Raw genomic sequence first — 15,960 nt, forward strand, 5'->3', positions numbered from 1 at the left:
CTGAGCTCCCCTGGATTGGCCCTGCCTTCTCACCAGGTGCTCAATCACTGGTTCAAGATGTACCTCAACATTTCTGCTACAATCCTACAGTGAACTACCTGAGCATTGCCTGTCTGAGCATTCCTGACAGAATGGAGCCTGGCAAGTGCTGGCTTCCATCAACATGGCAGAATACTTCTGCTCTGCTGAGGAGTGGGGTCTGTTTACAGGAAAGCCTTTGGAACACATTGAAATTTAAGGGGGTGAGAGGCAATTATATTCCCAAATAGTTTGTTCTTGTTGAAACCAAACTTTAAAGAACTCTCCATAGGAGGCCACACTCTGGCAGAACAAGGACATCATGTGGGTCTTTGTGAAAGCAGCTGGAAGCAATTTCATCTGAAGTCTAAAACTGTTTCAAAGTGAATAGCCAAACTTAGATTTCCAACAAGACACCTACTCCATAGATGCCAAAGGAGCATTACTTGTTTAACCCAGTCTAAATGCATTATGAAATACTATGATTAAATGTTAAGGTGGGCTTCTCTGATCAAAGAAGGGGCACAGTGCAGTAGCCAATTCCTGGCACAGGACAGGGTGCAGAGCTGCCATCCAGTGAGAACAAGGGAAGTATGACAAGCTGCTGCACCACTGGGGAACTCAGAGCTCCCTTCCCAAGAGCCAGCAGAATTCACATGGCGATTTCCCTTAGGGTGGGAAGAAATAAGCAGCTAAAGCTGAGTCATGAGTTTTGTGGCTCCTCGTGAGGTCGGGCAGGTGCTTTTCAAAGCTGGACAACACACAGCAGCCATGCACTGCCCCTTCTTACTACGTAAATGCAGCCTGCCAACTATTGCCTGAAAGAGAAAAATAAATTTAAAAGAGTGGACATTTTTCTATGTTATTTTTCCTGTAACAAGATCTTCCTCGCTCCAAATCCTATAGAAAAACTGAAAAGGGGGAGCAAAACATGAAATATACTGCTCACAAGGAAAATTTTTATTTAAGTCAGTCTCACTGCAACATAGCATCTGCTGGAGATGGTGCATTTGCTCCTGTAGCTTCAGTCTCAAATCCAACAAGATCAGGAGGCCAGTGAGGAAATCAGAATGGATTCATGTGTCTTTTGTCAGCCAAAGGTATGTGGCAACACGAGGCTTACATCCTGATCTGGGCCTGGATCTCATGGTTGCCTGCTGTCTGGGGAGATGTCTGAGCTGATCTTACCCACACTCACAGCAACCTGAGCTGCTGTGGAGCTGGGAAAACTCTTTCTCTGCATTGCACAAATGCTCCTTGGAGTCCCTTTCCAAACAAAAATGTTCCAAAAATGGGACTGTTTTACCTGAAAGTATCCGAGCCCATGAGGATATCCAAGTAGAGGGATCTGTGTTAGAGATTTACACTGGAGCATTTCACCTAGGGCTTTCTCTGTGGCTTTCACAGAGATGGAAAATGCTGTTCTCACCACAGTAGAGGATATCCTTAGATAGCACAGATTGAGCTGCTCTGCTCTGGGAGTAAGTGAGAATTTTGCCAATAAATATCAGTAGATGAAGATATGACCCTTCTGCCAACGCTGCTTTTGCATCATAGCAGGTTCAGGGAAGGAGAAGAGACAACCGTCTTGATCTAACAATGCAAGAGAAAAAATGGAATGACAGAAATAAAACACTGGTCTCTGAGCTGTCAGAACATCTCCTCTGCCTCGGGGCCAAGCAAGGAGACAGCAGCGGGAGAGCGGGATACAAGAGGACTTTGACAGCAGTGATGAGCCATGAAAGTTTACTTCCAAAAACCTTTCAGAAAGAATGGATGCTGAAGACTGAGCCTCATGTTTGTGTGCCAGTCAGGGTGCTCGTCTGCTGTCTCCTGTCAGCCTCTAGGGAGGAGGCAGCGAGCGTGGGCTCCAGCATGGGTCCTGCATCTCATTCACTGGTGATTGATGCACTTCGTGCTTCATTCTTGATTTTACAAGATCAGGCCTTTGTGGAGAGTGCAGTGCTATCAAATAGACAAGCACTGTAAGCCTTACATGTTTTGGATGGTAATCTTCCCTCTCTTCTGTGCATGATGCTTGACTAAATAAGCAATTGAATTAATTAATTTAACCTTAGGGCAATAAAGATGTCACTCTGAGAGCTTGAACACAACCAATAGTTAAATAAACTCCATCTAATTACATCTCACTTGTATGCAATTATCAGTGCCAGCAGGGCTGGCCAGCTGGGTCCGGCCTCCAGCAGAGGGGCAGTGCTCTGCTCTGGGCCTGGCAACCTCCTTCCTCAACCCAGCATGGAGCCAGGAGGGGATCCTTGCAGCACATGGCCCAGGAGGGCTCTGTACAGGCTTTACCCTGTGAGAAGGATCAGAAGAGTCTGATGTGAGATGAAGATTTGTCTTTTGATCTCTGTGGTAGATTAATCACTGCTGATTACAAACCCAATACAATCTCATTAATTTGCAACACAGAACAAGAGCTGTTCAACAGAGAGCAACCCTGCACCCTTCTCCTTCAAGCGTGAAATTCCCACATTTCTTAGCACCATGGCAGGAGGCTGTTTAGAAAGAAACTAGCATGTAGGTCTGGTAAGGGCCAAAAGCAACTGAGTAGCAGATAACAGCTACCTGATGAACAGCACATGGTGTTTTATGTTGCTTTTCCCTTTTAAATGTGACCGTGGTTCATGTGCAGTTCAGTTTGTATTTCCTCTTCCCAGTTGGAAGGGAGAGAGAGCAGATCTACTGAGCTGAGGATTTCTGTGCGACTGTCCCTGATGGATGATGGTGACATAAGCTAGCTGTCTTAGGGATTTCACGTAAGCTGAAGCTTGGAAGGCTGAACTACACAGAAGCAGCATCAAAGCACACCCAGGAGCCCAGAATAGGAAGGAGAAGCAGTCATACACACTGAAGTGGCTCAGAAGACCTAGAACTGGGCAGCAGATTAAATGTATACTGCTGTGAATATGGTCTTAGCTTAAACCAGCTCCAGTGAGATATCCTGCAGCATGCCACCCTTAGGGATCAGCAGCCTGTGCGGGGGGAAAGGGGGTGGAGGGCACAGGCTATCTTTTTTGGCATGCAGCCCTCAAAACACATGGCTCATCCCTCCTTTCTTGTGGTCAGGCAGCAATGCAAACAAAGAACCAACCCACCCCGCCTCCAGGTCACGTTCAGAAATATCATAGCCCAGGTATTTAGCATAGACACACCTGTACATGCAGACTCACAGCTTTGCCTTGCAGCGTGCCGTGGAGCAGCATGGTTAGAGCACGAGCAGGCAGATGTGCTGCACCGACTGGTGTGGGGGCACAGATCCAATCAGCGTTACACTCAAGGATGACAGGCATGTTCTGGAAAGGGAAGTGCTCATCCTCCCTGACTGTGTGAAATATGTCACCTCACTGCTAAACCCAAAACAACACGCTCACCTTTCAGCTACTGCATTTTAAAAAGCAATAGTCAGGTGAGGTATACAATGCCAGTTACCACAGAGGGAGCAGAAAGCAAAGCTTAGAGCCTCCTAAGCAGTTTAGAGGCTTTCTGTTATGCTTCTGTGCCTCCTTTATGTAAAGCAAAAGCCTGCAAAGTCCTTCATCTCTGGCACCCTTGGGAGCAGCACTGCCACACGGGTCACCGGGTTAGCACCAGCAGCAGAGTGTGGCTGCAGTCGTGGCATGTTTGCACCTTCCTCGTTGCTTATTTTTGGCGTCGACTCCTCCATCAGCACTGGGCACACTGCGGGACTGCATGGCATGTCGCACCTCACTGCGGCTCAGCATCCCTGCGATCAAGGGACTTTTTATCTGGATGAGCTCCGTATAACTAGGCTGAAATACATCGCACAGGAGCGAAAGTAATAGGAAATGGGGGAGTGTTCGCAGCAAGAAACCTGCTCGGCGCCTCTGTTGGAGATGGCCGGACACAATTCCCTCTGCAGCTCAGCGCTATTCATATGTAAATCAAAGCCGGTTCAAAGGCTTCTGCTGAATTCTTGATTCCCCCTGACTCTGGCTTTCAGTTTTCCCCATTATGCCAACAGCTTAGTCAGAAGTCTTTTAAATCACCGGAAACATCTCAATTATATAATTAACCAGAATGCGAATATATGCGAGCTGCCACAAGGGCAGGATTGGGCAGCCCAATTTTGGGCACGGTGGGAGCTGTGTGACACTCTGGTTTTCAGCCAGGGCCTGAAGGTAGAAATGACTCTGCCCACTCCTCCAAGGGCATGGCAGCCACCAACTGCTGCTCCTGGAGATGGCTTGTGAAAAACTCAGTTCAGCACAAATTTCTTTATTTTAGATTAAACTGGAAAGAAATAGAGGTCTGATTCTGAATTCTGGGACTTTGACCCAGAAGGGAGCATGTAAAACTGCAAGTGGAATGGAGAAAAATACATTTGTTTGTCAGTTCTGGCAGCCCTCAGAGCTACCTGTGTATCACTGGGGATAGCAAAGAAACAGAAAGGGCCATTCAGATATATGAGAAAGAGGAGATCCCTTTTACAGAGAAAATGGGATAAATGGCAGGGCAGGATGATCCCTGGCTAAGTTAACACTTTGCCTGGTTTTCAATAGAAAAACAATAATGATGAGTATGAAGAAAAGGCAAAAAATAATAGGATAACTAAACACCATGTAAAAAGCAGTTTCAGTACTAGGGGTGGATTTACATGACCTCAGAAACAGCTGTAGCTGAGGGAGTCTCTCATGTCTGGGGCATTACCATATGACTTGGAAAAAGATAATGTTAAGGCGGAAGCAGGGAAGCAAGCTTGAGCTCCAGTGCTCTGGCTGCAGCAGAAATGTAGGTCTTAAAGTGGGAAAGAGTCAGAGTTAAATGGAAACACAAGAACATTAAATATGGACTTTGCAAAGAGAAATGTTGTCAGACTTTATTCTTTCTTCCTTTGAAAGTCAAAGGGAGCCCCTTAGAGCTCATCTCTTTGGACTTCAGAGAAGCGGCTGACATGGCATCAAAGGGAGATCAGCAAACTGGAGACACTTCTGCTAAAATGCGTTACAAAGCAGGAAGGAACCAAGCCAGCTCCAAGGGCAGCAGTGAAAAGCAGTGCTGATGGAGGGAAGGTGAGCCTGGAGAAGGGTGAACGATGCGGGGCCTTAAGGGCTGGCTGCTGAGATTCGTATTTCCATGTGTGGCACAAGAAGTGCCGGCAGTGCTGGCAGCTCCCAGGTGAGCAGGGATGCTCCTGACAGCACCGGCCCCTGCCACGGTCCTCACACACTCGGGGCCATTCACCAACCAATGACACAGGCGTTGCTTCACGGTGGTCAGAGCCCTTGGCTCATAAAATAGGAGCTTGGGTTTCCTGCCTTTCATCAAATCAGGAGCCCTTCAGGATCCAGCTCATTGAGGGAAGATAACATCTCTTGGCGCGCGCTCTTTCCTCACTTGTAGGTTAACTTCATTGTTCAGCCTCTGCACAGCACATAATACATCTCACCCCTGGTAATCTCCAGCAAATTTCCCGACTGATGTGGATGGATACCAGCCAGGCAACACCAGTTATGGTGTAGGGGAGTTCATTACCTCTGTGCTCCATTTTTCTCTTCTGTTTCTACCACCAGCAGCACACTGTGGGACTGGGACTGCATGAGTGCCTGCAAGTGCTGGAAGTAGCCTGGCTCTTCTCTCCTCTGGTTCTCCTTAGGGACTGTGCTCAGCAGTGCTTACAGCCAGCATCAGGTGCTCCAATTCTGTTAGATAATAGCACAACTCCAGAGAAGTCAGTGCAGTTCAAAGAAATTAAGGAGTATAATTTTAATTAAAATTATAAACTAATGTATCAGGTTCCCAAGGGACACAGTAAAATATCTACCACGGAGCTTTCAGAGCAAGGCTAATTGCACAGCCAGAAAACTCAACAGTCATCAGCCTGGAACAGGCGTGGGAACCACACAGACATCTCTGAACCTCCTACCGAGCCCAAACTTCTCAGCATCAGCCAACCTGGGCCTTCTCCATGGCTGCTGTGGATATTTGCCAGTGGCTCCCCATCACTATTTAAATAGATGCGGTCACCAACAGCTCACTCCTCACCCCCAGGCCGTACCCTTTATAGCCATCTCCTCATCCCCACAAGCTTGCTGCTGCCTGCTGGAGGTGTGGTGCTTTGTGTCATGCTGCCAGCTGAAAAGCCTTTTGCTGCTGTCACTGAGCGTTACAAGGAAGCTCAGTGAGATGTGGAAGTGCCTTTGCAATTCAGAAATGCAGCACTGAGCCTAAAAAGCACATCCCAACAGAGGGCATTCATCTGCAGAAAGAGGATTGATCCAAACTGGGTGCTGTGTTCACCTGCAGAGTACCAGAGCTGAGAGGAGAGCAGGAGCAGTCCTTTTGCTTTCTGCTCCCCCAGCAACTGTGATGTGAGGCTGTTATTACAGAGCAGTGCTGAATAGTAACTAGAAATGCAGCACCTCTGCTCTGTCAGACTGCTGCCAGGACACCCAGCTCAAATCAGTGCAACACAGCTCTGGTCTGCAGCATACACAGGAAGGCACGATGTAGGAATGCAGCTCTGATTTGAATCACTAAAAGCTTCCTGATTTACTTCCTACTGGAAATGAGCTGAAGATGAGGACCTCAGGAATGCAGGCAGCTTTCCTCCCAGCTGACTTTTAAAAAGAAAAAATAGGACCACCCCAGTTCACAGTGGAATAAAGCATTATACTGGCACCTTTGGAAGTCCACGAGTTCATCAGCTCTGAAGAGCAGTGCTTCTGGGGAGCATCAAGGGGCTGTGTGAAGGCAGATGGAGACCCAGACCAAGAGGCTGCCATTCGCACTGCACTCACTGCCTGCAAGCAGGCGGATGGAGCCAGCCCTTCCAGATGTGGTTTCACAGTGCAGACCAGTTTAGCTTCATTTTTCTCTCATGCCAAAACACCAATCCTATTCCCCCAACGTAGCTTTTCTCATGGAAAATGTCTTTATAGAACCCACAGTAAGGGCTTTTTTTTCTGGCTGATCTGAACTGCCAAGGTCTATCATACATGTCTTTGATAAAGGAATAAGGTCGGCAAAAGGTGACACACAAAAGTATATGGATGTTATTCATACTGAAATCTCTGTGATGCTGTAGCTGTGCACATTTGGGCAGAGAAACCAACACACTCCGGGTGGTGATAGAAAGGAGCAGTGAATTGTGCTGCTTCAGAAGTTTCACAAAAATAATTCCTTCCTGGAAAGTTGGATCGCAATCCAGGGTGAGGTTTGCTCAGTACCTACAAAGGAAAGCTTTCTGCTGGGCTACTAATCAATTAACTTTATTTGTGCAAGCTTTGCCTAAGCAAATCCAGCTGTGCTGCCTGCAGAACTCCGTGCGATGCCCTGAGCATCCTGCAGTGCTGGAGGCTGGGCAGAGTGCTGGGACACAGCTGGCCATGGCTGCTCTCCAGCACACCGGGCTCTTCACAGGGCAGGGGCAGACTGGTGTCAGCAGGGAACTGGGGCCTGGCACAGCAAGTGGAGGCAGTAACTCCTGTCGTCAGGAAGGAGCTAGAATTAGGTAGAAAGAAAGAAGCTTTGTGTGGGTGGTGAGAGGAAAAAAGGGCAGATTAAGGAGACAAGGATAAGAATCTGCAAATCACGCAAAACCAGTTCTGTGTCAGGGAGTGATTAACTCACTCTTTTTCTAGACATGGAGTCATGGTGCTGATCCAGAAACATCCTGTCTGACACCGGGTGGATCTTGGCATCCTGAGGGGGTTTTGCTTTGGATTTTCAGTGTTTTTTATGCATAGCTCTGTCATTGCAGGTGGATGGATGTGAACATTATCTCCACTGCACGTCCCAATCTGTTGGGAAAGGCACAGACCTGGAGAGAGCCAGAGCCTGGCAAAGCAGCTTAGGACAGATCTGGTCGCAGATATCAGCCTGCTCAGACCAGCATAGCAAGGAAGGGACAGCTCTTGGCTTTCCAGGACTCAGCTAAAAACAGAGGACCTCATACTTTGTCCTGTGAGCAGCAGTCAAAAGCTTTGATGTACACTTTCACATGTGAGAGAGGGCATAACCACCTGCATTTAGTGAAGCCAAGGATATGCAAAGTCTGCTGTTGGGAGAAGAAAGTTGTTCCAAAGCAGGGAAGACAGGCAGTTATTATTCTGTCTATACAGGACTAATTAAATAACCCCATGTCTGCAAACCATAACTTGAAAATGTTCCCTGTCACACCATGTGCCAGCCCATAGCTACATGAAATAGAGAAAACCCATTATGAGTGACTAAAACCATTGGAAACTGTGGAAATATTGCCTCAGGCTGCAAGGCCCTTTCCTGTGGAAAGAAAATTTTGCAGTTGTCTATTAATACTGTTCATGGCTAAGAATGAGTTCTCGTATGCACTGGGTTTCATCAGAGGGGTTTTCATATAGGCTGTTCTGAAGTGAATACAAACGGAGAAGATTTCCTTCCTCATTATCCTGATGTTTTCCTACCTCCCCCTCCTCTCCCACCTTGTGCACCAGGCACTGGGGAGAGTGAGAACCTAAAGAGCAGAACATCAGTGTGCGGGACAAGCAGCCACGTGGCATGGAAGACCATAACTGGGTTCTCCAGGTAAAGACAGATTTCTGGACTAAGAAACGTAAGGAGGTGCTATGAGCACACTGGTTCCATGCAGAAACAGCCCAGGCTAGACCCTGCTGCTAATGGAAGGAATTACATGCCATGGCTGCCTGAGACAGCAGGCCCTCATCTGGGGGCTGCACAAACAGCCTCCTTCAGTACAAGGCAAGGACTCTTCTGTCTTCCTGTTCAGAGCTGGCTGGGTTGGGTAACCCAAGCAATGAAGGCCACCTCCACATCCTTAAGGATGCAGTGAGGGTGCTGTGCTCCAGGTGCAGGAACACCTGGTCTGCGGGTGCTGGCCATGGGGAGCTCTGTCCTTTGGAATGCACCAAAGCCCCATGCTCAGAGTGAGTCATTTATGACTGCAAAGTCCCAGACAAAACAGATGAGCTCAGCAGGCAGAGGGCAGGCCCACGAACATCTGTTTGTTCCCACTTGTTAAAATGGCACTGCTGCGCTCTGGCATCTTAATGGTTTGGAATTAGGGCAAAGCCACACAGCAAGCAGTTAAACAGTTTTCTTATCTCACAGAGAAATTAAATGTATCTGTGGCTCTTGCTGTGTACAAGATGGGGCTCATTGTAAGGGTAGTTAGGGAAAACATACTTGAAATAAAGAGCCTTGTTTGTTTAAATTTGAGTATTATTAGCGTTTAACCGAGAGAGAAGTGCTGGCCTTCTGCACCCTCTGCATCCCACTGGAGCTGCACATGACCCCATCCTTGGCTTCCCACCCAGCTGAGCCATGGCCACGGCCAAAACCTGAGGCATGGGGTGCTGCTGGCCCTTGGCTAAACAGCACTGCCCAGAGCTGCTGCTCTGCCTGAGGTCTGCCAGGCACAGCTCTGCTCCCACTGCTGTGTCCCCACTGCTGCCAGGCCCCTTTGTGGCCGTTTGGGTTTGATCAGCAACAAATGACTTTTATTGCACCCAAATTAAACCTGCTCCTTGAAGCTATTGAGAGGGCAGCTGTGATCAAAGGCGAACGGGGACGCTGCTGGTGGAAACAGCCAGCAGTGGTGTGCAGACACAGGGATGGTGTAGACTGGGGTGAAGATGAAGAAGACACCGTGGCACCTCCTGTGGTCCATTGTTCAGGACTTCAAAGGGCTGGAGATCTGCAGCAGTGCTACTAGCTGCTATCTTCCAGCAGCAGCAATTATGGGCTGAATGAGGCTCAGAGACAGTGACTGCAAAGGGCTGGAAAGCTGCTCCTTTTTGGTTCATTTCCCTGATTGCCTGCGTTTCCATTATATCCGCCCCTCCAGGATATGTCTTTTAATCCTCCGAGCTGATCTATCTCCATGAATATTCACAGTCTATGGCACACTTATTACTGCTGCCTGGATGTCCCGAAGCTGCTATCAATCATGCCTTAATCTTGCATGCAGCTCCCAGGACTTCATCTAAAATGCAGATGGGAAACATGGAAAATGTAAAGAACCAGGAGAAGAAAAAGTTGAAGTCAGTAAATGCTGAAGTAGGGGTTCCTGGTTCAGTTTCCTACTGATTTTCACATTACTGATACTGGAGTAGCAACTGATCTGGCAGCATTTGCTGAAAAGCTGCATCTGTAGCATTGTCCCACCCCTTGCACAGAAGCTGTTCAGATCCCCAGCACAGCCCTGCTCTCCCTGCACTGCTGCCGTGCCGTTTCCCAGAGCCAGCACACGGTGGGGCCGGGCTGGTTGTTGTACAGCAGATGCTGCCCTACAAACATGAATCCTCATTGCTGCTGGACTGCTTAAAATTGGAGGAGAAGTTTGGTGCAGGTGGGAGGACTGAGCAGGAAGGGAAGAACGTGCAGCTGGCTTTTGGGTACAAATCACTGCACATACAGTGACTCGCTTTCCTATTTTGGGGGCAAGCTGACCTTTAACTGCCGCCTGTTCAATACTGTGTTAGTACAGCTCAGTGGCTGTGCCGTGTGCCTCATGAGCCACTCAGTGATGCTGGGGCGTGCCATAAGGTTGGCTGGTGGCACACAGATGCGGGAAGTTGCCGATGTATGAGTGCAACGTGGCACTCCCAGGCTGCCAGGGCAGGTCTGCTCCGCTGTTCAGCTCCTGCACTCACTGAGCCGCTCCCGTCCCTGCGTGCCGCCCCGCTCGTGGGACAGCGTGACAAAAGCCATCCTCATGCAGGAGGGGAGGGCTGGGTCGCACCAAACCGCCCTGGTGCTCAGCGCAGGCGGCGAGAACCGGAGGGTGTTCCCTGAAGCAGGGACATTAATCACCACTGTTTTACACATCACTTCGTTCGCATTTCTTCTTCTACATAAAAAAGGGTAAGAAGCCTTTTGTCATCAAATGACGGGGAGGAACAATAGCTCCGCTCATTCCGTCACCGCCCCGCAGAGGCTGAATCACCACCGCAAGGCACATCATCCCCGGCCCGCCGCTCAGCTCCTGCATCCCGGTGACTCATTGAGGAGCAGGGATGGGAGCGGAAGGCGGCCGCCACAGCCCCCCGAAGCAGCCGTGAACTGAGCGCCGATCTGCGGCGGGCATCGGTGGGGCAGGGCGGCGAGGGGACGGTGAGGCAGAGGATGATGCACAGCCGTGAGTGGAGCTGTGCGGGACGCAGGGGACACAGGCAGCCCAGACTGGCAGCTCTGGGCATTCAGAGCTACTGTTGGGCCGGAGAGCCTCATCTCACGGCTTGGATGTCGCCTCAGCCCCTTCTTCCAGCCTGGCTTTGCAGTTAGCAGGGGATTCCCGTGCCCAGGACACCGCAGGAGCTGTGTGAGCACCCGGTCATCCCGAGGCTTTGGCTCTGCCCGGCTTCTCCGCAGCACAGGGTGGTGGTGGGAAGGCAGTGTGTGCCGCGGGCTGCTCTGCTGCAAATGAAGCAGTGCAAGAGAAGGTCAGAGCATTAGCTCATCGCTAACAGAAAAGTTCAGGCAATTAAGCTTTAAGACACATTGGAGGGTACTGGCAGTGATTACAAATGTCAGAAAAACATTTTATGGCAATAAATAACAAATGAACACAGACTTTTACCAGCCTCTTGAAGCCTGGAGGAAAATAAGGTCTTTTATTATATTTTTCTGAGGAACTTTCCCTCTTCAAAGGCAGTCAGCAAATGCTAGCCATTGTAGGAAGGAAACAGTCTTACTCCACCACCTCCGAATAGTCAATTCTATCCCCTTAGAGAACTGGCTTGCTCAGAGATCTTACAAACAGACCAGCAAGTGAGCAGGAACGGCAAACTGCTGCTGCCCAAAGGGCGGTGTGGGCATTACAGAGGTGCTGGGCTGCGGGTGGTTGGAGCTTAGCAGAGCTGGCTGTAAAGCTTCACCTCGAGGTACTGCGTGCTGCCACAGAACATGCTTCCATAGCTATTTCCAAGCTAGTTTTGAAGCCAGAAAAATGAAATAGAACGTTTTATGCAACTGATAGCCCCCAGTTCCCATCCGCTGCCTACCTCTGGCAATGTGAAGTTTCCCCAGCCACCTCGGGGCCTCTTTTCCCTGGAAAGGGGAAGGACTCCTGCTCCCTCCCTTGATCTGGGGGCTGCTCAGGACACAGCCAGGCTGCTCCCAGCAGCTGCAGCCCACACCATGGTGAGGGAAGGCTGACACTCCTGGTCACTGCTCCAGCCCAGAGGTTGCAGCTCCAAGGAGAGGAAAGCCATCAGCCTCCTGGACTCATAAGGACATCAGGAGCTGCTGGCACTGCCAGCCAGGCCTGTCACCAACTGGGGAAGGCAGAATCACATACCAGGATGTGATTTGGCTGAAAGTCTGCGCTTATCCAATTGCAGCCTTCCTTCACAGAAATCCCCCAGGATAGCTGCAGTCAGGAGTGCTGCTATCTGCACCCCCACCCCTGCCCACTGCTGCAGTACTGCATGGGCTCTTGTGAGCTCTCCCACTGCATCTCAGATCAAAGCCGGCCAGCCCAAGGCACTGATGAGTGGGTTTTAAAAAGTTGCAGCTCAGTCCTAAATAAATCCCATCTGCTTTCATCCTCACTGCAGTTTAACAGACATTTACAGGCCCCTGGGTAGTGCCTCAGATTCCCTTTGTCTCTGCTGAATCAAATGGGGACGAATCCCATTGAAAAGCCCATTTCAAAGACATCAGCATCTCCTCTGTCCCATCTGCGTGGGCTGGGAGCAGTGAGGGCGGTGCAGCGCTGGGGCTGCACTCTCCAGGAGCACATTGCTGTGTGCTCATATAGCCTGCAGCATTGAGCTCCCAGTCCTCACCGAGCTCCTGATACAACAAACCTGCTGTTTCCTGTGCTAGCGATGTGCAGACCTGGCGTGCTGGTTCAGCTGTGCTTGCAGGCAGCATTCAGACTCCTAAGGCCTGAAAAACTGGCTGCAGGTCTCTGTGGCAACACGTTATGTTATCTTACACGATTTATGGCCCACCCTGCTCCAGGTGAAGTCAGAAATACCACTGCAGTGATCCCTCCTGATATTGCCACATTTCTACACTGCTACTCTGACACACACTGCTAAGGGAGAAATGATGATAGGAACATTTACACTTCCACCCAGAGAACTCTCTAGGGGCTGTGCTGGTATCTTGGGGCAATGACAGCAGTTTCCTGCTATTCCCAACTTGTAGTTCTGGCTTGGAGAATAAGACTAGGTTGTGTTCAGGGAGGAGTACCTGAGTTAGCCAAGGGATGGAATTAGGGCTTTTTTTTCTTCTATTTCCTCTTTTCCATTAGTAAAGGTGTGACAGAGGAAGCGAGGGGAGCAAACACCCCGGGAACTAACATGATGGAGTTGGTCAGAAATGCAGTCCCTGCACTCCTGGGATGGCTGCAGTGGAACCACAGCTCCCAGGGCGCAGTTTCTTGGCACCATCTGAGCTCAGCTGGGCTGCGGGTGAGGTGACCTGCTTGTCCCATAGCTGTGAAACAGGGCCAGCCCCGCCTTGGGAGAGCACTGCTTCTCCAGAACTGAGGTGGTGGGTGATGACAGCTCTGCTAAGCTCTTCTGCTAAAGCTTACCCACGTCACACCAGGAATTACACAACCTTGTGCTAGAGGAGGAAGGAGAGAGAAAAACTCGGTGAGCCTGCTGTCAGGGCAGCTGTATGGCACGTACCAGTCTGATCCCTCTTCCAGATCATTATGTATACCCAATGGTAGGGCTCCATAAGTACAGAGATTCATTTGTGATCAGAGACAGACACTGACAAAGAGTCATCTTCAAACAAACACATAAACAGCAAACAAAACACTCTGTTAGCAAACATGATTTCAAAATAGCAGCCTACATCTTACCCAGCTTCCCTGCCCCCTCTGCTTCCTGCAGGCTGCCCCGAGCTGCTGTCTGGGTTCAGAAACCCGGTCTGAATTTTTCCTGGCTGTCCTCAAGTCCTGGGACTCTTCCAAGACACAATGGGAGGCAGTAATCCTCCACCTGCCCCTCACCTGTTGTGCAGGAGCTGCAGAACACATGGTGCCACTGCACATCTCTCAGCGTGCCTTTGGGTGACGCCAGTGCTCTGTCCCCTGGGAGGTGCTCCTGGGGAGCTGCTGTTGGGTCTTTCGTGAATTATGCATACGATCTCCTCCTGGTTTCCTGGGACCAAGCTGGGAACTGCTCGTTTTTCAGAGCCGCAGACCCTGAAGTGCCAGCAGCTGCATATCTGCTCCACAGCAAGGTCTCTGCTTCAGTCAAATCTCAGTACAGAATTTGTGGCTCAGCAGCCGATCCATTTGCATGTTTAATTCAGTAACTATTTCATTCTTACACTCAATTCACTTGGGGCAGGCATCCTGTGCTCAGCTATGTAACGCTGCCAGGACTGGATCAGCCCCTTTCACTTTCTGTTTCCAGAGCAGCTAGTCTCAGACAAACCCACAGGGACAGCAGTCAGGTTCCTGGCCATGAGATAATTTGCTGTTTAATCGGCAAATCCCTGCAACCAGCGGTCACTAAATGCTTGTCTCAGACACCACACTCACCGCCCTCAACACAAGGAGCAACAAGATCTTAAGTGGGTAGGGCTTCAAGATTTCCTCACTAAGGCTTAGAACAAGATGTAACAGCTGTAGTTAAAATTACCCCATCTCTGCTACCTCCCACCACACCAGGGAAGTTATTTTTAGGTTATTAGAGTCTTACCACGGAAAGCACTGGTGACAATCTGCTCATCTCCCAGGGAGCTGAGGCAGATCTCAGCCATGTGGCTGCACAGAGAGCAGTGCTGCAAGCTGGCCAGTGGCTTTCTGACAGCCTCCTCTCAGTGCACTGAGCAGTGAACCACTCTTCTCCCATCTGATTAGTTATGCAAAGAAAAAGCAGCAGATCCCCCATAACTCAAGCAAAGAGGAAGAGGTGGGATGTATTCCCCAGCAGCAATGTGGTCTCAGCCCAGCCTGCTCTGAAGGTCCTTCTCCTACCTTTGGATTAAATTGGACACACACCTGTTTCTCCAGCACTGTTTGTTTTACTTTCAAATAAACTTGGTGGGCTGAAGCTACTCCAGGAGTCCCAGAGGCACCATACAGGCAGGACCCAGTGCGCACTAAGTTGCAGGGATAGTCAAGCAAAGCTGAAGGAGATTAGCCTTTAATGCGATTCTCAGGGCAAACCCTTAAACTGTGGGATTGCCAGGATTCCAGCAGGAAAACTAACAAGCTTGCTGCCCTCGTGGCCATCAATCAAACTCTCCCAGTGTCAGGGAAAGTCGCAAAGAAACCTAGAAATGGCCCAGACACAGAGGAGCATCCCGGCCATTGCCTCCCACATCACATATTTGGCAGCACAGTCCTCTGTGAACCATACTGCAATGCAGACACTGTTACCCAGATGTTTTGCTCTGCCTTGTAAATTAGTGCCTGCTGAGTCTCTTGTGGTTTATCTTACATTCTGTCCCAGAGAGCAGGCCACGTATTGGAAAATGTGGCAGTGCTCCTCTCTGTAGCACCAGATGCAGCTACCACATCCACGTCACTTCAGGACTCGGGGGATCATGAAGGTCTGGAAGCTGGCTTGTCACACTCAAGGTTTCATTTTAGGTTTGCCAGGGTCCTGCTGCACGCTGCCCTGCTGAATCATTGCCGTCCCCCTCCTCCCCTCTTCATAGCTCAGTGTCTCTTCCCTCTCCGTGGGAATAATCCATAATAATCCTTTGTAATCCATGGGAACCTGGTACAGACGCAGGCTTAAGAGCTGTGAACATATGGAGTCCAGGGGTTGGACATATTTGTCATGAGAGCCAGGAGGAGACGTCTGGTACTCATACTGAAGCCTTGCACAAACATGGACATGTAAGACTCCAGGCTGCAAATAAGCCTCTGAATGAAGTGTGGATGTGTAACAACAGATGTCCAAATTAAACAAACTAACAAAAGAACTGAAGTACATAAGCTTTCCACTTTAAATATCAAAAAATAGAGAGGGAGCCTCAGAA

This window comes from Phasianus colchicus, chromosome 10 (genome assembly GCF_987193195.1).
Source record: "Phasianus colchicus chromosome 10, bPhaCol1.hap1.1, whole genome shotgun sequence".
In the NCBI taxonomy this organism is placed as follows: domain Eukaryota; kingdom Metazoa; phylum Chordata; class Aves; order Galliformes; family Phasianidae; genus Phasianus; species Phasianus colchicus.